The sequence below is a fragment of the Bombus huntii genome, chromosome 7 (genome assembly GCF_024542735.1).
Source record: "Bombus huntii isolate Logan2020A chromosome 7, iyBomHunt1.1, whole genome shotgun sequence".
NCBI lineage: Eukaryota > Metazoa > Arthropoda > Insecta > Hymenoptera > Apidae > Bombus > Bombus huntii.
Window position 1 is genome coordinate 15,016,468 of NC_066244.1, and position 22,049 is coordinate 15,038,516.

General features: G+C 37.8%; 1 protein-coding gene across 2 annotated transcripts in view; it reads right to left on the reverse strand.

Annotated features, from left to right (window-relative positions):
- Window positions 1-22,049, reverse strand: part of LOC126867893 (terminal nucleotidyltransferase 5C) — a 161,865-nt gene that overhangs the window by 61,953 nt on the left and 77,863 nt on the right. The window contains exon 1 of one of the 2 annotated variants that reach the window (XM_050622969.1): window positions 18,473-19,188. The exons of the other annotated variant lie outside the window; for it this stretch is intronic. The gene's annotated coding sequence lies outside the window, so the exon portion shown is untranslated. Of the gene's footprint in view, window positions 1-18,472; window positions 19,189-22,049 lie in introns of those variants that run through there. 2 annotated transcript variants of the gene reach the window in all.

A 22,049-nucleotide genomic window follows, 5' to 3' on the forward strand; every position in this document is an offset into this window, starting at 1 on the left:
GCGTGCAACAGGGCCTCTCATCCAGGTGTTTCCTACGCTGGCCGATATTCCACGTTCTTTAATTGGCCACGCCAAGTCGAGAAGGTAAGTCTTTCGCCTCGTGCACCGTATTTAGACGGCCGATTAATTATGCGCTCTAACCATAAACGGCAGTCACCTGTTTCGAACCCGCGAGCTCGTGCACACCTTTACGTCTTACTCCGCCTCGGAACGTTCTAAATCTCTGTGCTCGTGCGTGCCACTATGTATAATTGACACCGTGCCAGGAGACACCGTTCCAAAGATATGCCTGTTACTTTCTAAGATTTCGAAGGTTAATAACTCCATTGGTCGTAACGAGACTTTATTAGAATTACGAGAATATGACAGGGGAAAGCGATAATAGATAAATGAGAGAGTAACGAATAAAATTGTCTCGTTGACTATTTGAAGAAGTACTTGCAGCAGCAGTAATCGTAGGAATTTCAGAAACGAAGATTTTATATATTTTTGATTTTTCGACTTTTTCAAATTGCTCGAGTAATTACGAATGGTCTGTATGTCGTACGAACAGGTAACCGTGGATTAGATAGCATAGAGAGATAGAAAATATTGAAACGGTAGATTTAACTGGTATTTGGTGGTACTCGAGGTTACGAGATCGAATTAATTCGAAGATTATGTTCGATATTTTAGAGAATAATTTATAAGAGGACATTTGTCGAGTTATTTTTTTTTTTTTTTTTTTGTAAATCGAATTTAAGAAATGGGAATTTTATCGCAGCATACAATGCTCGTGACACGCGTAAAGGTAAACCTTTTCGCATTACGTCTGCGATATTTGTAAAACATACAAGATCAATTTTTACCGTAATACGTCTGTAATATCCGCGAAATGAACTTTCATTGCGACACACTTATCCTTAATAACGAAACTAAACGCGGTATCATTTGTAATGCGTATCCGTTTCCATTGCAATAAACGAGCATTTGCAATCTACGTTCGTCACATCTGAACTCTAATTTGCACCGTTAACTATGACACAATCCCGTAACTGTTGAAAATTGCAGATATAAAATTACAGATTTTTCTTCTTAACAATGTCTGATCGTTTCTGCAACTTGTAACAACTTGCGCAGCGACGATAAACGGCAAACAAATTTTGCTTATTGCAAAATCACAAATTTTGCAATTTCTCTAATGGTTAGTCGTCAGTCGTCCGTTACTACATCCAGTCGAAAGACAGAAAAATGATAGAAACCATCGCGATTTAATCCTCCTGCAGTTTCTCGCTCTCTAGCGAGAAAACTCGCTATTTTATACGTTTCCTGATTTGTAGTCCGCGTAACTATTTCATTCTCACCTGGCTGCTGGCCATTTGGAAATCTCGAATTATTGTTTGCTATAACGATGCACGTGCAAACGCGATCTCTTTCGGTTCGAAAAACTCGTTGCACACCACTGCGCATTGTAATTGGGAGTTCTATCGCGAGTTCTATGAACGTTTCATTATCCAAACAGCGTATTTCCTACCAGAACGCTGTACGAGATATAGGAATATTTCTGTAGCATGAAATCTGTTCACGATGATCCAGTACGAAATTGATACAGTACGAGCCTATAGCGCATCGTAACGTTACCAAGTGGCATTTTATTATTCTCGCGCGTGTAACGACTTGCATCCGATCGCTTACTACTGACCAATCGAAAATTAGCCAAACACGCGTATGTTCGACTGGAATTTACAAATTCTGTCTTCTCAGAAATGAAACTTGCCCAACGCAATTTCCTTGTTCTACATCCTCCTCCTATTTCCGCTGTATTTTGCGTACTACTTGCAATAATTTGTGCAAATGCTACTCTTATAGGCTGTTAATGGCAGCGAAATAAAATTTGTAATCGCGCGGAATCGAGCGGTGATCGGTAAAAAGATTTATCTCGGAGCTCGTAAAACGGCTCGTTAGCTCGATACCATCTGGACGAGTATCCTTCTCGCAGAATGCACGTTACACCTGTACTCTGGCGATAAATAAATTCAATTTATTAGAATTATTGCGCAACGATCTATGTATTATCTCACAGTCTGACGCACGACGTGTTATGGTAACGTTGTAATAACGACGTGTTGCATCTCGAGAGGACGAAAGAAGTCAATGGCATCGCGAAGAATCATTAGGCCGGCGTGATTTTCGTCAGTGAAATTAATCTCTAAAGCGCTCGCTGGAAACTCGTTCTGCAAGTCATCGCCGGGTTACGAGCGGTCATTACGAGGCCATTGTGTTCCAACTCGACCTCGTTGCCATCGACGTATCGCTACCTTTAGATGAATATCAGTAGCAATTCTGCGAACGATCGATGCTCCCAGAAGTTGCATCATATGTACTTCGGTTTCCTGTTCTTTCCTTTTTTTTCCTTTTTTTTTTTTTTTACTAGTAGTTGGCTAAAGTAGTTGATATACAATGGAGCAAAAAGGTATTCGAACATTTGTGGGAATATTTTGTGAGTATATTATGCGTGTTACGAGAGATATCTTGTAATTTAGCACTGTTAATGAGTAAACAAAGATGGAAAGAAATCTGAGAACGTAGAAGAGATCATAGACAAGATATATACATCGCAAAGACATTGAAACAGCCAATTATCAATTATACTAATAAATCTGAAAATTCAATGAAATCATCTTTAATACTTACGTATCATACGCTTAACATGATCATTCATGTTGAATACTGATTTTTTATTAAATATATATTTGCAATAGATATATTGTGTCTTCTGAGAGTATACGTTTGAATAAATGTTCCAATTCTGTGATCAATCAATGTACTTCTGTCAGCCACTGTGTAGGTAATATTATGATATAAGTTCTTTAATATTTTTCTAATTTCCTACTGATTTTTAAAATTCAACTGACCTTCCCTAAATAACAGTACAGAAGAAGCGTTTATTAAAAAATCGTACAGCTTGCAGCATAAAGCGTCCGTGATCTCATTTCTAGACGCTATCTTATTGCTATTTGTTACTTATCTCGCTTTTTCAAGCAATACTAATAACCATCTTTATTTTAGCTAATATTGACCCTGAATGAAACAGTTGAAAACTGTTGAAAAACCGAAGAGATTAGATACAACATATCGGAAGTTACAAATGTAAGTAGATAAGCGTACGTATTCATTTTGTGACATGTTTCAATGACATTCGAAGAAACGCTTATTAGTTTCATTGATAAAGTAAGTCTTTCTATAATTGGCCATTTTCCGTAGAATTTTTAGAAGAGAAATCGTATTGTTGGCCTTTTGTTCAGCTTTTTCGTCGGAATTCGTCTTCCGGTACGACGAATCGGTCTAAAGTCTTTCGTCAGTTAATTGGCTGATCAGCTGGTCAGACGATCTCTTTTCCTAAAAAGAATTTTCTCCAACTTTCTATATTAATAACGTCCAATCTTGTACGTTATTTTTAACAACGTCTTAACCGAAAGTTGTAGAACTACTTGCAACACACTAAGAAAATAAGACCTAAAAATATACAAATAAACAAATTATAAAAAGTTCCACAGAAACTGTTCTCGTTTAACGACCAGATTTCCAAGAACATCTATCTTAGCTGTTACGATATCATTCGCTAAATCGTCCGCAACTAAATAAACACGAAGCTGAAACTAAAGACCGATTTCACTGTGAAGAATAGTTGAAGGAACGAATAAAAAAAAATTGGCAGGAAATTTCATTAAATCTTGGCTTAGAACAAGTCCAAGCTCCGAATTTCCACAAAATCATCGTGAAATCGTAAGAATCGTCGTTGGGGCAAGATCGATCGCGTCGAGAAGAAAGAGAAAACAACGTATCGCGTACTTGACCTCCCTCGAGCATGACGTGTGGCTGATACGAGTCGATAAGGTGGTCGAAGGAAAAGGAAAATGAGGGAAAAGTGAAAGTAACGGCGGTGATAACAGTTGGAAAAGTAAATGAGCGTATCCGGTACCGTTGCTGAAATCGTTCAAATATGTTACGCTATCGATAACACAGCGATAAAGATAGTTGAATGAGGAAAAGGAGGCCGATGAAAAAGTGGTATGCTACTGGCAACAAACTCGTAACAAGTCGATAAGCGAGTATACGTGCCTCGTATTTTTTCTACTCTGACGTAAAAAGGATCACGTGCCATTCGTGGGGCACTGATCCGAATAACAACAGCCGAGGAATATATGAAGTTTCTCCAAGTAACTGCCTCTTTTCTCGAAGACATGCTAAGAACGTTATTGAAATAGAAAGATTCAGTCGTTTTGCGGTGGTGTTACTTCGTGCGAGATCATTTTGCAAGATCGTTTATTGTCCAACAATGAGTCAGTTATCGCGGATACTGAAAATTCTCTACAAGTCCTGTCCTTTCGCTTTGTCTCGCTTCCTTCTATTTCGTTCTGAATTGCTAATCACGAAGATTCCATCTTTCAATTCGGCATTTTTTAGGCGTCGCGGGGAAAGGGGGCCGGGAAAATCGTGCGACGCGAGCGCTTGACTCAGGAGATACGCAGGTAACGTCGCGTCGTTACCAAGTTCGATCGATCGAGAAAAAAGATAAGCAGAAATAAAGAGAAAAAGTTAGAAAAAAAAAAAGATAAAAGAGATACGTAACGCGAGATATACATAACAAGACACGAGGGAGAAGAAAGGATGGCAAAACGATGGAACGCTAAAAAGTATGGAAATAGAATGTATCGAGGTAAGCGCTTTTGAAAAGCAAAGTTAAAAAAAGAAGTCAACAAAAAAAAAAAAAGAAATGAAAAACAATGAAAGATGGAAAGAGAAACGTGATGTAAGATGCATCTTATTAAGTATAATGAGACAAGGAACACGAGAAAGAGAGGATAGGATAGCAAAATGATGGAACGTTAAAAGGAGTGGGGTGAGAATCGATGGTAGGCGCGGGCATATATTACGCTTTTGCGATGGAACGCGCGTCGTAAGCGCACGTTTTAATGTCAAGGGAGGCGCGCTCAACACGTTTTGCAACAATGCGAATGTGTAGGCTAACTGGCGTATCCTTTACGCTGTTTCGACCTCCAACAGATTAACCCCTGCACCTCCTCCGCAAAACCTTCCCATTCGATTCTAACTGCAGCTACTTATGTATATATTACGTACGTGTACAATGTGTACTGCACAATGTGTACTGCACGTGTGTACGCACGTGTGCGGAGACGTAGCTCGGTTGTGAATCGTTCTGACGCGCTTGCAGGTGCGTTGAAGATGAAGGAAGCGTCAAAGAGGGACGACAGGTGAATTGGTTGAAACTCGGTACATAGGTCGGGACTCTTGGGGATTTCTAACGTTTGAAGAAGCGCCGTTCGTTGTTATTTCGTTATTTTGCAATATTTAGTGTTTACTTCGTTGTATTTAGATCGTTTTTACGAGTTGATGAAATTAGCGGTGGTAAAATTTTTCGGAATTACAGAATGTACGATTGATTAATTGAACGTTGAATTCTGGATGTACGTATAGTTGTTGTTAGCTAGAAAGTTCGATATATTATACGGTAGAAACGCTCGACCAAACAATTATTTAAATTAACCGTCGATTCGAAGAGCAGAAGGTCATCGTTGTGTACGATACAGAGGAATACGTAATTCTTTTCGTTCGATCGATGAACCGATACCTTGGACCTGGATGTAAACATCGAAAAGTGGGAACAATTAACTTTCAAGGAAATGAAATTTCCTCTGGCAAACGACGTTATGTCGAACGGTTAGACATTGTCTTTCAACTGGAAGCAATAACGACGATTTCTAAAAATTACTCGTATATCCACGAGGCATTTGAATTTCCTAGGAAATTCATAAAAGTTCATAGTAATTTTACGCAGTCGAGTAATCAGACAAAGTAGCAAGTATTTTTGACCGAGTTTCTTATCGTCGTCAGATAATCTCGTTGCTAAATATTTGTTCGTATCCGTATCACCGTCGATCTAAATTACTAAACGTCGCGTATAAATAGCAATTTCGTCTATTCTTCGTCGCTCAATTTATCTGACGTTCAGAAGCTCCCACGGCGTGACCCATGGTCCGGATATCCGTTTCAGAGAGATACGGTTATCCTCAAACCCAGAATAGGAAGAATTTGAAAACACGGTTAATGGAACACGTTCCCGTTTCTCATTCTATAAAAATTCTATTAAATCGTCGGATATAAAAAATAGAAAAACAATTCTGGAGGTTGTTAAACAAAATATATACATACGCATATATAATTTTATACCGACGGAGAAAATTGTATAATTTATTAACAGCCTATTGTGTAAGATCGATCCTAATATGGAAATAACATTGAAACAGAAATAGAAAAGCCTTGCAATTACGATAATAAATTACGAGTAATAAATTCCATCGTTAAATTACTAAATCGCACAAAATCCAGCAATATAAATTCCACAATGATTTACACGATTGTCTCTCGTATGACGACACTACAATTATAAAGGATAATGAACTTTTAACTTTTCGAATAGACGCGTTTGAAACCTGCATCGCACGCTATAAGAGCAATGTACAGAGTTGGAAACACATTCGTGAAATTATATTATCAATTAATTATATGCGTTATGGAAAATCTAAGCGTACGAAAATCTGCATATATTATACAAAAATATGCAAAATATATAGAGCGAAGAATTCATAAAATCGAGTGGGAATTTGCATAAAAATCTGCAATCTACTAATACGAAGTTATTCGTCGATATCTGTCATTGAAAGACAACTTTCTAATCAAATTACCTCATATGCATCTACCAAGCAATTTTTGTCTTCTATATTTTCTCACGAGATTTACAAATCGGTGGAGATCTACGCCACGATCTTCTCTCAGCCATCTTTATCCTTTCGATCGATCGTCGAGATCGCGCGGCTTAATGGCCGTATCGCGATCGTAATAGGAGCATTACACAACAACGCAGATACGAGGAGCGATATTTTCGAGAAGCGCACAATCCGTTAAACCCACGTCGTTGTGCAGCGGCGAGTGACGACCTGTTTCGTTCATGGATCGCCATTGTTCACGTGGCAGCCGCGCTCAACCAAAAACCATCCTCACCCTCTTCCCTTGTTCATCTACATTTTACACACACGCAACAGGGTAACGATACATCGATTGGTGTTTCATCCATAAACATACGAATAATATTCTATAAATAATATAGAAACATTAATCAAAGCCTCTCGAACATATCTTCAAATATCTTATCGATATCTTGAGAAAGATTCGTCTATATAAATGTTTTTAGAAAAACAGGCACGTTTTTGGAAGAATTCGTTCCTCCGGATAATACGTTAGAGTTTCATATGAAACATACACGAAATCTATGGAATTTATATAACAGATGATTTTTAGAATCCATAGGTTAGAATGTATTGGGTTGGCAACTAAATGATTGCGGATTTTGTCATTAGGTGGTATTGACAAAATTCGCAATCACTTAGTCAATATACAATAAACGAAAATCTATAATAAAATCCATACTGTTTATAAAATTATATAAAATACTCGTATAAAATTTCATTCACTATGTTATCAACTATTTTTTTCATCAGGAAATTTATTCCTATTACACAGAAAGATCCATAAATACTGACCAAGCCTGCGACTATTGAAATTCACAGGCTAGTAAAATCCCACTGACGATATCAGTTGAAATTGTGGAAAAAATCGCGGTTAGGGGTAGCCAATTGATCGCCAATTTCATCATCGTTCGTGTCAACGACCGAGCGAGCGTTGCGATTTCGAACGTGCGGCCATCAATTCTCTGACTGCGCGAAATTTAATTATATCGCGTTATCGGACCCGGTGAAAGGCGAACACGCGCGCCTCTTACGTGAAATATTGTCCGTGAACGTCCGGGCCAATGTCAAGTTGCAAATCACGATTTCGCGCGAAAAACACCGCTTTGCGTAACATTCACGTTTCGAGTACATCGATTCTTTCTTGCGACTCGATCGATCGTGCGTTCAGTAGCGATGTAAAATCAATTTCCTTTTCCAATCTCCATAGGAGACGACGATTCCTCTGACTGCTTTTATTTTAGTCGCTGGGTTAAATGAAAGGTGAGAGGAGATGAAAGTGAGAGGAAGAGAATGTGAATACTTATGACAATTCACTTTTAAGATCACTAGGAAATATATGTATTTCTGTCGCGTTTTTTCGCTCATTTCCGACCCAATAATATTTTTCTAACGTTGAAAAATATCTTCTGCTCGAGCAAGATATGAGAACATTGTCCTGGATATGCACGATTTCTCGGTTCGATTTTATATTAGATATATAGTTCTGGTATTGGGTTGGCAACTAAATGATTGCGGCTTTGCCAAATGATAGTTGGCCAACTCGATATAAAACTGTAGAGAATTTTTTCGTTCGCTAAAATGAATTGAAAATTGAGACGTAAAAATTCGGGAATCACAGCAGTGTGAACACGTTGACTGTCATGCGAATTTTACATATTTCACTCTGGAAGCCTAAATAGATTGAAATATATTACACCATAAAATTGTCCAGTTCATGAAATTTATCTGATTTTAATAATTCTACAAAATATAACAACGTAGATCAACGATAGCCGTGTTGGTAATCAAAGTGTTAATGTATAGAAGATAATAATACGAAATGAATCGTCTGAAATAATTATTTTTTTATCTTAATTTCAAATAATACTTGCCTAGGTCTATTATTACGTATGCTCGCCAAGTTCACGCTCCACGAATCGCTTAATGATATTTAAAGGTGCAAACGCGTCACTCGATTTTAATTCACGCGTCATTATAACTGTAATTACTGGTTCATTGTAGTACTTCGCGCCTTTTAGACACGATACGTCTGCGTTTCAACCATTCATGTGTGGTGCACGTGATGCGTTGTTTGTGTTGCACAAACGACGATAACCGTGTGTCAAAGAATCACGGGTCACTTGAAATTTCAAATCACTGTACCGAAACTCGCTCGACGTGGAAGAACCTCAGGGGCGGATTTTATCTCGTATCTGTGTATATTTTTAATCTGTTTTACAGTTATCTGCTCTCCGTTTGCGAGAATTTATCTTTTTCAGTATATTTTATACGCATAACTGAAATAGAACTCGTACGTGCTCGATACAGTACGCTACGTATACGATGTCGACAGAAGAAAATCATGATAAATGACGTGACGAAAATCACTTTTTCATATTTTACAGGAAAACAATTTTACGATTCCGCTGCTGCCAGTCAATTCTCCTATTATATTTTTATTTGCTTTTAAGACCGAGTACATACTCAGTATGCGTGTGTTTTTGTTAGCCTGTTGAATATTTTCAAGATACCGAACGTTACAAGATTAAATTTACGATATTAAATCAGTTATTGATTTCTCACATAAAAGTTGAATTATGTCCCGTAATGTTTCATCGTTATAACGTAAAAATCAAAGAACCAACAAAAATCGACTTGCCGTATCTTTTTCCTGGATGGTAACGGTGTAGAGTTTACTGCTGGTTATGCAACCTCGACAGTCAACGTAATTCCATTTAATTGTTTTTTAAGAGATAACATCGTGTCACGGGATATGTGATTTTAAAGCAAAACGGGGGAATAACGTCGGACGAAGAATATACAAAGCGAGCCATGTGGTGTCCTCTTCCCAAAGCTTGCGACACCTCGTGCAAAAAAAAACCTATACCAAGTGTCGATTTTAACGAAAATTTACGCGAATATATCGGACTTCTCTCTTTCCTTTATAACAAATACCAGTTTTTTCATTTATTTCTCGGTTTAGCAAATTTCAATGTAAAATAAAGCATATCGGATTAAAGCGAAGAGTATCCAACGTTCTATCCACCTTTCCCGGCTGTTCCCAGTTTCCTATAGCTAGATCGCTGAGTTTTTTGCATCATAGGAAATTCGAGACTGCAAAATCGCACGTAAAATGCAGAGGATACGCGTAATACGAACAACTATAGAAAATATCCAAAGTATAGTTTGCAGATAAAACAATTTTCTACTTTTCCTCTTTCGTGGTTCTATCTGCCATCTATTTGTAACAGACATATAATAAAAACGCTTCTTATTTGTCTTCGATCAATCACATCCTTACAAGTCGCCACGCTCCTGTATCTCCTATTGAAAGAACGAATTACGGTGAACTGGTTATGTGACGTACCGCGATCCGATATGCACGTGCATCGATCGTCCGAGATTTGTAACCTCCGAGTCACTGAATTTTCCAGTCACGCCTTTCACTCGTCTCGATACTTCCTCCTTTCTTCGTTCTCTCATTTTTCGACAGATAAATCGCTGCCTCTCCCCTTCTCCTCCTTAATACACAATATCACGCAGTATTGTTACCCGTCTATTCAATTTATCACTCGAACGATTTTTAACCGCCAAAGGCTGGTCTACGTTGCTAATCAACTACTGTTCCTCCTCTCCTATCATCTCGATATTCCTCCATTCCCCTTTCACCAGATTCATCTCACTTCCTCCTTTCGGTTCGGTTATAGCCGCGTTCGAAGAGCAACCTAGTTGCGCCACAGTGTCTTATCAATTTGGTAGTTGTTTTTTCAAAGTTCAGTCCGATCACGCGGACATCGAACTCCGATATTGCTATGCAGCCGGCAAATTTCGCGGGCCTTTCACTCATCCTGCACTTCCTCCTTTCGTTCACTTTGTTACGAGCGCAAGATAATTCGCTACCTTGTTGCAGAGCGCAGAAACGAAACTTTCTTGCGCGAGGCGTGTGACGGGATTAGAATTCGAGAAATTGGCTTCTCCACGGGCATCGGCCTTTCGAATTCTAATCGCACAGTGTTTCGTTCGATGGATGAAAATGACGCTGTGCTAGCCTAGTCTGACACGTTTTTCCAATTCTTGGGAAAAACGATGGATGAGTTACGCGTGGTTGTAATAGATCGATTAATTTGATGTTTTATACGATATACTGGGTTGGAAAGTAAGTGATCGCAGATTTTGTCATTAGGTGGTATTGACAAAAATCACAAACACTTAGTTGCCAATCAAACGTAAACAGATTTTATCCAAAAATGCATACAATTTAAAATTCATAGATTTAAAGATAGATAGAAAAGACAGGAGACGTTTTAGGGCTTTTAAGCGCGAGTTTATGTAGCGTTAGGTGCAGAGAAAAATAACGCTGTAAATTCTCGCTCAAACGTTCTGAAACTGTGTGCGTCTTAATGTCTAAAGTATCGAAAGTAACGTTCCATGCGTAATTATTGAGAATCGATTAAACACCGAGTTGTTACATCCTATTCAATCGATAGCATGAACATGCTATTAATATTTCGCTACACGGCGCGATGCATAATGCAGTTGAATTGGAAGTAGAAATAAAAATTCGTTGTTCACGTTCGCACAGTCGCACACCAAGTTCGCACGTTTGCAGGTCGGATTCGCGGCTGTGCAATCAATAAGATTAGAACAAAATTTCATTGTGCGGAATAAACAGGAAAAGATGTCATTTTTTATTCAAATAAGCGATCGTGATTAACGCAAACTTTATTCCTGTTGGCCTTGCAATAAGGAAGAATCGAACAAATCGATGGATCGTTTCTTCTGCGTTAATTCAAACACGAGGAAGCAAAGATAAAAATTCCAGAAATCCTTTTTTCCAGTCGAGTCGACAATGTAACAGGTAAAAATCATATGGAAATTTCAATTCATTATTTAATTTCCAATTCTGATGTAATAACTTTCTATTTCCAATACTTTAGCTACTCTTCCCCAGAAACTACAAATATTTCTTTCATCCGAAATATTTTCATCGTCTTTTTAAATCTTCTCGCGAAACGCAATCCTAAAAGGCTAAACAAGTTTCAAATAATTGGAACAACGTTAACGTACGTGCCAATAACAGCAAAATCGTTCAACGAAAGAGATGCTAATAATCTTCGTATAAATAAACAAAATGAAATTAATATCTCGACTTATAATCTACGCACGAACAACAATTACGCGAATTATATGAAATCAGCAAGGAAACGTTAGTAATAGCCTTAGAAGCGGAAGTTCGAAGTCACAGCAATAAGATTGCCAGGGGATTAAGATGAAGCGTCACAGCTTGTAACCTTCAACAATGTTGAAAACGCGAGAACTCGAACCGGGAAAATTAAATAGCGAAACGAGAATAATGCGATTTCACGGCGACAACAGGCCGAGAGAAGACGTAAAAGTGCACCGTGGGATTATGCTAACGTAGAAAAAACGGCCTGTTGCACCCAAGCCTGCCGTCGTTGTTGCCCTAGGTCGCGTTGTTAGAACGCAACATTCTCGAACACCGGATGTCATAATCGTTCTAACAACACGGATCATCGATCCGTGTCGTTCGTCAGATCAAATTAAATTCGTTTCTCGACCGACGAAGCACGTACATTGTACATATTATCGAACAGGCATCGAACACACATTATTTTGCAATATATTGGGGCACGTCGATAATCATAGACAAGATTGTTTCAATTTGAATTTATACATTCACGCGTTTTTACTTTGTACCCTATCATACTTTTAGTTTCATAATTGACTAAGTTATAATTTCTCTACTGAGATACGTTTTTATCGTTTGAAAGTATATAACACGTTTCTCATAATGGCAAACACATGACAATATTCCGTAGAAAATTCCAACGAATTATCTTACATCATCAAGATTTAAAAAAAAATTCTCTTGTCTACTGAATATCGTAAAGAGTACTATACCGTAGATATTTTTATATTTTTACACATAATGCATGGCATTCTAAAACTCTTAGCTTTACATAGTATCGTAACGTAATCTCAAAGTTTCATTTTCGTTTACACGAATTGCCAAAAAACGAAAGAAACCGCACCACACAGCCCCTTTAAAGTAATAGAAAGATATTTCAACGATTTAATTGCTACTGTGGTACAAGTTTACTCGTAGTCGAAGACAACCTGTTGACTGCATAATTGAACAAGCCAGCGTGCCAAAACGCAAGCTGGCATTACGCGTGTTACAGCGTTTAACGGGGAATCCGCTTGACATTCCGCGACGCGTCCCGATCGAACGGCCGACACAAATTAAATAATCTTATCTTCGCAGCGAGCTGCGTGGCCAAGATTAAAAAGCGAGGAACGCTTCGTCGTTGTCTACTATCGCTTTCTGTTGTACATTCTCTCACTACTTTGCGTGATTAATATATGGAAAGCATATGTATGTTACTCAACGACTCGACGAATCGCTTTACCGACGTGTAAAATCTTACAGGCAAAGAAGGAACGTAGAAGGAATAAAAAGAAGCCTTTCGACGTTCATTTAACGTCGCATAACGGCGTCGACTTGTTGAAAACGATAGCCACGCTATGTAAATACAGCTTACTCGGGAACGTAGTCAAAGGAATCGATACTGTCACGAACTCCGTTTCCGTTAATACACGGAAGATTTCTATTCGTTCGAATGCATTAAAAAGCAGAACAGTTTGCACGTGAAGCTCGCATGCATCATTCGTACAATACGTGTTTTCAGTTTCAATAATAATCAAAGTTCACGTCTGAATAATTTCATTCCAATTAACGTACGTTTGCGTGTTTCGTTAGCAACGAGAGAAATTGAAAGGTTAAGCCGTAAGCGTTTGTACGATTGGCTTAACGTTTTGCTAATCATATGGATAGGCGATAAAAACTCATTGTTAGCTGGAATTTAATAAATCGTACATTGAGAACGATTTTTATTGCGATAAATAAAATTTTATTTGGATAGAATTTATGCTCGGACAATTAAATTTGAGCGTATAGATTTGTTGGTTAACGAGAAGAATTGAAATCGTGTGTTGGAATACGTGAGATTAGAAGGTTCAAATTATCGCGTAAGGAAATTTGGAAAAGCTTTTACGAAATGAAAAATTGATTCACAAATCACAGAATTATCGCGTGCACGATTAATAGATCCATTTTCGACAAGTTTAGGTTTCCAATGAAGAACGAAAATCGACTACTTTTCGATGTTTAAGCCAAGAAACGATACAAATTCCAGAGTTACGTAAGAGATATTTTACACGATACTATCTAAAAAATTGATCCATCGTCGTAAAATCTTTATAGTCAATAAGAAGATCCGTTTCTAGCTTCTCAATAAAAAAAAGGGATTACTTATTTTTGGGTATTTAGACCGGAAAAAATATGAGATTAGAAGGTTGAAGTATTAAAGAAGAAAATCTAAAAAATCTTGTACGAAATGTCGTTTGGAAGATTCATCCATCGTTGTAAAATTTTTACAAGCATCAACAGGATCCATTTTCAGTGTGGTTAGTTTTCCAATCAAAAATAGATGAATGAATCACTCTATTCTGTTCGCGTGAATTCGTCATTTCGAGTTTAATAAAATATATCGGGGGACAAGCCGTATGGAACGTAACGGGGAAGTGAGTGCAGACCGAGCAGCACTCGACGTTTTATTGCGTGCTACTCTTTGTTCCAGCTGAAAGTAGCGTTTATTGCGCCAAGGACGTACGTATACTTTCACGTTAGGTCGAATATAGAACTCATTGCTTGTTCGCGGAATTCGAGAGAGGAAAAGATGGAAACCATATGCGCGCTCTAGAAACTTACGAAAATTTTTCCTTAATTGGACTCGTCTAAGACCAAAGTTTGGAATAATTCTTATCCAAACAAGCAAATACGAAGTCTAAGTTTGTTACCACTTTGGACCTAATACTCCGATCTCTGATAATCATTTCGCTTATCTTAGTAAAATTTACCAATCAGGAGTTCCTTAATCACTAACTGTTTAGATTTTTTTATCATGCGATAAACCTAGAATATAACCATGCTGTATGTTTGTTTGCATGCATGTTTGTTTTTAATCATTCAATTATTTAGTTAATGCGCGTAGAATTTTGAAATTTCTTTATCATGACCGTTATTCTCTATGGATTCAAACTACGATATGTTTCACTGAAATCTTGTAAAAGATGATCTGAATCTATATATAGGACCTAATTCCATCGTAGTTGTTTCTTTACTGTAAAACTATTCGGTCATTTTACAAAAGATATATCAGATCTATTTTCACTGATCGTTCCAATGAAAAGAAGATATTTTGCGTCGAGCAATTAAATAAAATATCTGTGATGTTATCTTTCTCCTGTTTTTTGTACTACCTAAATAATATTTCTGCGGTGAACTTTATTGAAACTCCAGCGAATTTCCGCCGTACAGCCTGCGTAACAAAATATATAAACACCATACCAGTTGCAGATTAAATTAATCTAAAATTATTTCTCCCTCGTTTTATGAAACTTTTTGTTCACTGTGTAACGCGTGATGTTTGGAATTTTTTGAAATTTGTTTTCTTTCCTCATCTCGCTACAAGGCTGTGGAACTCGTAAACAATCAACTCGCCTAGTGCTTCGTTGCAGTGAACTTTACGATTCGCGAATTATTTCAGAGACGCCAACGCAACGCGAAAGAACCGGATATTCCATGGCGAACGTTACACAATCGACGCTAATTCCTACGCCTTTTTTCCTTATAAATTCACTCGACGGATGATCGGAATGGACAAGAAGGATGACGTTATTTTAAAACATATTAATATGCAATCCTAAGCCAAGAACGCTCGTCGATCGTTTACTGGAAATTATCGATCGCTCTGTTGTAACATAGAGTGTTTGAAAAATTACTAAATTTTCTTTTCAATTTTAAATGTTCTTTTTATTCACGCGCTACGTTGCTTTCAAGATACATTTATGATATTAATTTCCACTTGTATTTTCTATTACTAGAAAATTAATAAAGTATCGCTAATAATTGACACGATTAACGGAATCCTTTCCTCAATCTATGTACCTCGCTTAACCTTTCCAGCGCCAAGATATTCGATATTCGATAACGCGTTTATCATACGTTGTTTACAACAATTTTTCACTATTGAAATATTTTCACTATTATTATTTGAATTTTTCACTATTATTATTTAAATGCAAAAACTTGAACGGAATGAATTAAAAACGTACTGTAATTATATATTAAATTAAATGAATTAAAAATAGAATTATTATAGACATTTAAATATTTATTATTCATTTACTCTGATTGTGGAATTTATTATAGGCACTTTAAATAACGAATTACATCTTTGTACTTACAAAATTAATGAATTTTCCCAGTATAATAATTCTTTGGACGAGAACTAAATAAAGAAAGAATAAGAAACTGAAAATTCATCAAGCGTGGCACAATAAAACGGTTTCTTCCTACTGTTTTTATTATCTCCAGGCACAAGAGCAAAGATAGTATTGGACGTACGTGCATATAGGTTCATAACGCTCATTGAATGGTTGCAGGCGAACGCATAAATGGGTTTACGACGCTATGAACAATTTTTTCGTAACGCATATATGGATTCATAACGGGCTGAAAAAGTTAAGCATTTTTCTCTGCCAAATTAATATTCTCTTTGACGTAAATCACGCGACCTATTTATATGACCGAGGATTACTTTAATTAGACGAATCGTCGATAATTACTCAGTAGTTAAACGGCTGAATCATGTAAATAACTATACGAACACAGAATCATAGATTTAAACTATGTTAAGTTTAAAAATCTAAAATCAACATCGATAAGATCGAAATAACTAATTACGTAAAAATCAGTAGATGAATTTGGAATGACTTAATTTGGAATAATGGAATTCTATATTTTTAACTGTATCGATCGTGCAAGTATCATGCACATCCTCTTTATTCATTTTTAAATACTCTACTGCCTTCCTGTTATCACTATTTGTAAGAATAAACTAGAGATGTTATTCAATTACTAGTAAATTATGAATTTATGGTAAATTATTCAAATAACCGGATTTCTCGATTATTTAGAAGCTATGAATACTTGTATACAGGGTGTCTTATGCAGCTAGGTTTAAAATAGCAGAAGATAGAAAAAATATATCGTTAAGTAGTTTGTTTTAAGTGATGCATCACTTGGTATATTTTTCTATACACTAATTGATACATTTTTCCGTCTTAAAAGAAGTACGTATTACTTTCACTTTTCTTTTTTATACTGTTTGTGTGATATATTTTGCCTAATGAAACTTTTATTCTGCTTCCTACGATATAAACTGCAGTTGTATAACTTTCGATTTCTGTAAAACACCCAGTATACAATAAAATTAAGGAAAAAATCGTGCACAGTTGCACAGCATTGCGTGTGTGTTTGTATACGAGCGGAGCAGGGCGGAACAAACAACGCGATGAACAGGATGCGATAAGATCCAGCTGGCAGGATAATAATCGATCCTGCCGCCGCGTCGCAAAGATTCTAATCGACGCGTGTCTTGCAGGAGTCTATGTGTAATTGCGTTTAACGAATGGAGATACTAACTGCCGCGAATTACTCCTATCAACGATGCTTCTCGCTTCCGAGAAAATCAACGAGTTCTTGACCTTGGTCAATTTGAAAATCCTTCATTTCTACCGTTACGATTACAAATACTTCTTCGATTATAAATAAGGATCATTTAGATCGAAGGACAAGATAATTTACGAATCAATAACAAATATTATAAATTTGTTACTTTAAAAGCGAATTACATTAATTACATGTTGGTTTGAATGTTTCTGTGTAAATACTTTCTATTTGTATAATTTTCTGTAATTAAAGTAAATAAAATTTGAACTAGTTTAGATGAAACCGATGTAAACGACCATTTCTGAAGTTTCCGATTTTCGTAAGAAATTCGTACGATCTAGGAAATCAATACGACACGAAGAAACCATGTACATACATAACTGAGCGACGAAAGCGAGTTTCGTAATACACGTAGCGAAAGACATACACATACAGGTCTGGCGTAAATATTGACAAGAAACGACAAGAAGCATGTACGGTACGACCCCGGTAGAAGTCGAATACTCCCTGTTTCTCCCTGTGGAACGACGAGCAACAAGAAAAAAAAAACCACAGGGAAAGAGAGAAAAAAAAGTCTATCTACGGTCGCGGCGAAAGGAAGAAAAGGACTTAGAAAAGGTCACGCGCCTGCGCGTGCAATGTACGTTCTGGAAAGAGCGCGGCTGTTCATATATCCGCGTTCATGGACATATACGGCTGTTTTCAAAACACGGTCGGTAAAGTAGACGCGAGATATCGTCGTAGAGAGTAAAAAACGGACGAAGAGCGGGACTCGTTCAAAATTCGACGAGACTTGTTATCTCGACCGTTACCACGCCATCGATATACATGCATGCCAATGGCGAAATTTTCTAGAATCATCGATAGCGCGATACACGAGCGTCAGCATGTACACTGTTATTTTATCTATAAATTTGCCTAATCCGCTGGAAAGTCAGGGTAAGTTGACGCGATAACCTGAACGTCTTGTGTTTAAAACGGATGAGATCAAGCTCTTTGGTCAATAAGAATATGCTCGGACGGAACAAATTATTTTCATACGCTACCATATGGAGCTACGAGTACTCTATATTAGGACGGTACTTACGTCTTGTAAGAGCCTCTCCGCGTTGTCGTCGGGGCGCAGTAGCACAGCACGTCTCACCGATCTTCACCGAAGTCAAAGCACGCTAACATATATCCTATCTGAGCGTTCTCTCGTCCACTTAACGTGCGGGGATGCGACGCGTTTACGATTACTATCGCATATGCTCTCTCTGTTTCTCTTTGTCCGGCACCACACGTGACGTTTTCAAGCCGGCAACGACGTGCAGAAACGACGGAAATCTGCGTGAGCGTGTTGAGTTCCTCGCGGCTGCTCTCACCGCTCGACCGATCGTACACACACTGTGTGGATCGTCACCAATAGACGCGTTGTTTTTATCGATATATCTCAGTGGGATCACCAGAAAAAAAGAAAAGATAGAACTTGTCTGCTCGGTCGATGAAACGTGGCTGCCCGTCGTCGTTGACGGGCAGACGAGACGAACCGAAAAGTTGGGTACGAGTTTCAAATCGAAATTTCTGTTTCCGATCGATCCCGATCCTTCGAACCACCGTTGTTGTTAAATAGACGCCTCGTCGTTTGATTTCGCGGCAGGGATAGTAAACACACAGGAACGAGGGGACGATGCGAATGTCAAACCGTACCGTTTCAGACTAATGACGGAACGCGAGGAAGAAACTTTCGAGTACAACGTTGGTTTACACATTAACGACACCTCAAGTCGTCGCGGCGAACCAATTGACACTGACAGCCGCGTTCAACTCGAGCGCGCACGCACTCTACCTTCCCCCACTCTTCTCATCCACCCTCTTACTATACCTACATATATCTATAGTAACTATTCCTACCCCCTCTACGCCTGGCCAACGTCTATCCCCGTATTATCGTTCGTAAAACGTCATCTGCGCCGCCAATCTTCCCTTCGAAGCAGCGCTTCCACGCGCTCCTGAGTCACGATTCCACTTCGATTTTGACGTATGTATGCACACACGCGTTACGTGCGTAATAAAATGCCCGAAGAACGCCGGCCGGCGTACCAACACTTTACACAAGCTTTATTTTTAAATTTGCCAAACCGCGCAAAATTTCATATCAAGAATACCTGAGGCTTTTTGCTGAACGACACTTGTTCTCAACGTTCTATCACTGCGAGTATTACGCGTTCTAAATTGCAGTAATTATTTGTGATGAATCCTCAACTTTTCACTCGTCTGATAAAAAATGAATTTAGATTAGGATCAAGCGCAGTTGATCCAAGTTATTTGAAACTCTTACATGTAAATGATACAAGATAGAATCCTTCCTTCTGACTGAATCAACGTTTTACTGTCGTAAATCTTACGTTTTCCACGTTACAATTATTTCCGAGTAATGTTCAATCTTTTACTTGTACACTTTGTAATGTATGAAAACTCATATATTGAAATGATAATAAAAGTGAAGGAATTTTACGTATAATTACAATCAAATCAAGTATTCAAGAACGAAGATCGGCTATTAAACTGGATAGAAAAATAGAATATCACAATGGCACAGGTCTTTCAATTCGACACTAATCTGTACAACTAAGAGCGTTGTGCGCTGTAATCGTGTACGAGCGATTTTTATATTGCATAGTTCTTATCTAAACGTGGTTGTCGTCGCGGTTACGTAATAACACCGGCGATTTCAAACGATAAAACAAACACATGCATCTGGCCGGCGTTATTTTTCTCGTCGGCGAAAATGTATTTTACGTATTTTAAACGTTTCCATCGACTTCTAGAAGCAGCCAGGTATGCTATAGGCGACTATAGCATACGACAGAGCGCGGGATCCGATCGTTCTACAATCAGCTGAATATTTCCACATCGACGATGAAACTTTTGAAGAGTTGTTGCCCTAGTTTTCCGCTCGATTCTACTCTGGCCAGGAATTTTCTAACAGCTGGTCTTTCCATCGCTTCCGCCGTTGTTAATACGGTTCGTGTATATATAGAAATTCAACTGGGCGACGCGGAAAAAGGAAGACAATAATTAATGCAATTAAGGCGCAATGTAACAGAAGAGACGACGTCCCCGATATAGACACTGGCTCACGAAAGTATTATAATGTTCGCCATAGGAAACTGTTGTGTATGTCAAATATAAAATATTTTGAAATCTCACATTTTTTGGACTAAATAGTTGGAACGAAGATATTTACTGCAAAAGCAATTCCGTTCATAAGTATCTTTTGTACTGTCATTTAATAAAATAAGTTAAATTTTAAAAGCCACTAGGAGATCATAAAAATATTGGGAAATTTATGTGACAAGAAAAATATGTGATAAAAATTATCTACAGTGGCTCACAAAAATATTTTCTGTCGCATATATCGAATATAGTAGATAGCTGTAGTTATGGTCTTTGAAGAACTTACTCGAACGTTATAGACAAGAAATCAAATACTCTAGAAGCCTGTAAAAGCTATTTGAATCTATTTGAGGCTAATTCATTATCGAAAAAGGCGAACAATTTTTCCAAAAAAAGACTCTTTGTATTCTAAATGGCAAAAAGCCTAACTCTAATTAAACCTTTCTTAATTTTCACTATGAATTTTCTAAACAATCTATTACTATCGGCGTTACTCTGTATATTCGTTGTCGAAGAATGTTACAGGCATAGGAATTAGACCGGCGGTAACGGGACTAGCGAACATTCTCGAATTCTCGCGTAACACTCCGTATTTTCCTTTTTCGCGTAATGCATGCTATTTTCGTAATATTCACGCAAATAAACGTACGCGATATCAGTGGCCATGTATTAGAGCTAGAACCTAAATACGTGTGTTGCCAGCGATTTCTTTGTCGCATTGTGATGAAATAAAAAGACAAAAGAGAAAGAACGAAAGAAAGAAAAGACGTAACGCGGAGATATGCACTGCTGTGTTTCATTACAGCGGACACAAAAGGTATTTGCACATCGCTGTATTTATTATAGAATTTATATACTAATTAATTAGATCCAAGTATATTAAATTACGTATCATTTAGCACTGCTTCCGTATGACCAAAATTTGATATTACGAAAATGAAATGTAGAACCTGATAAAAAAAAACGCTACATTGGAAAATAGGATTATGTGCAAATATTTTTTTGTAGTCGCTGTATATACATATGTATAATGAAACATTTTTGTACTCTAAAAAATTTTTTTTCAAACTATCAGTGAGATAGAAAGTAAAGAATCCTCCTTTTCATTGACACTCAAAGACTACTCGCATTATTTCAAGCAATGATATTTAAAATTGTTGGAATACAACGATATTAATCGCATACAGATGAGGTGATTGATCTAACGGATTCTTCCCTTCGTTGTCCAGCGATATCCCCACTAGCGTACGTTCGTTGTATGTACCGTGGCAGCTGGCGAGAATGCTTTTCCGAGAATTCGGCGGAAGAAGCGAATGGATGGAACATTGGGCACGTCGGTGTTGTGCCTAGACGGCGTAGGGCTTTGTATCGAAAAGCTGCTAGAAGGTTCCATGGCACGTGATGCCACACAGACATCTGCTCAGGTCACACTCTTTACCGCATAGAGAGTGAGGGTTCAAAATCTTTTCAAGGGCCATGGGTCAGGTCACTAAGTCAGTCAGCCT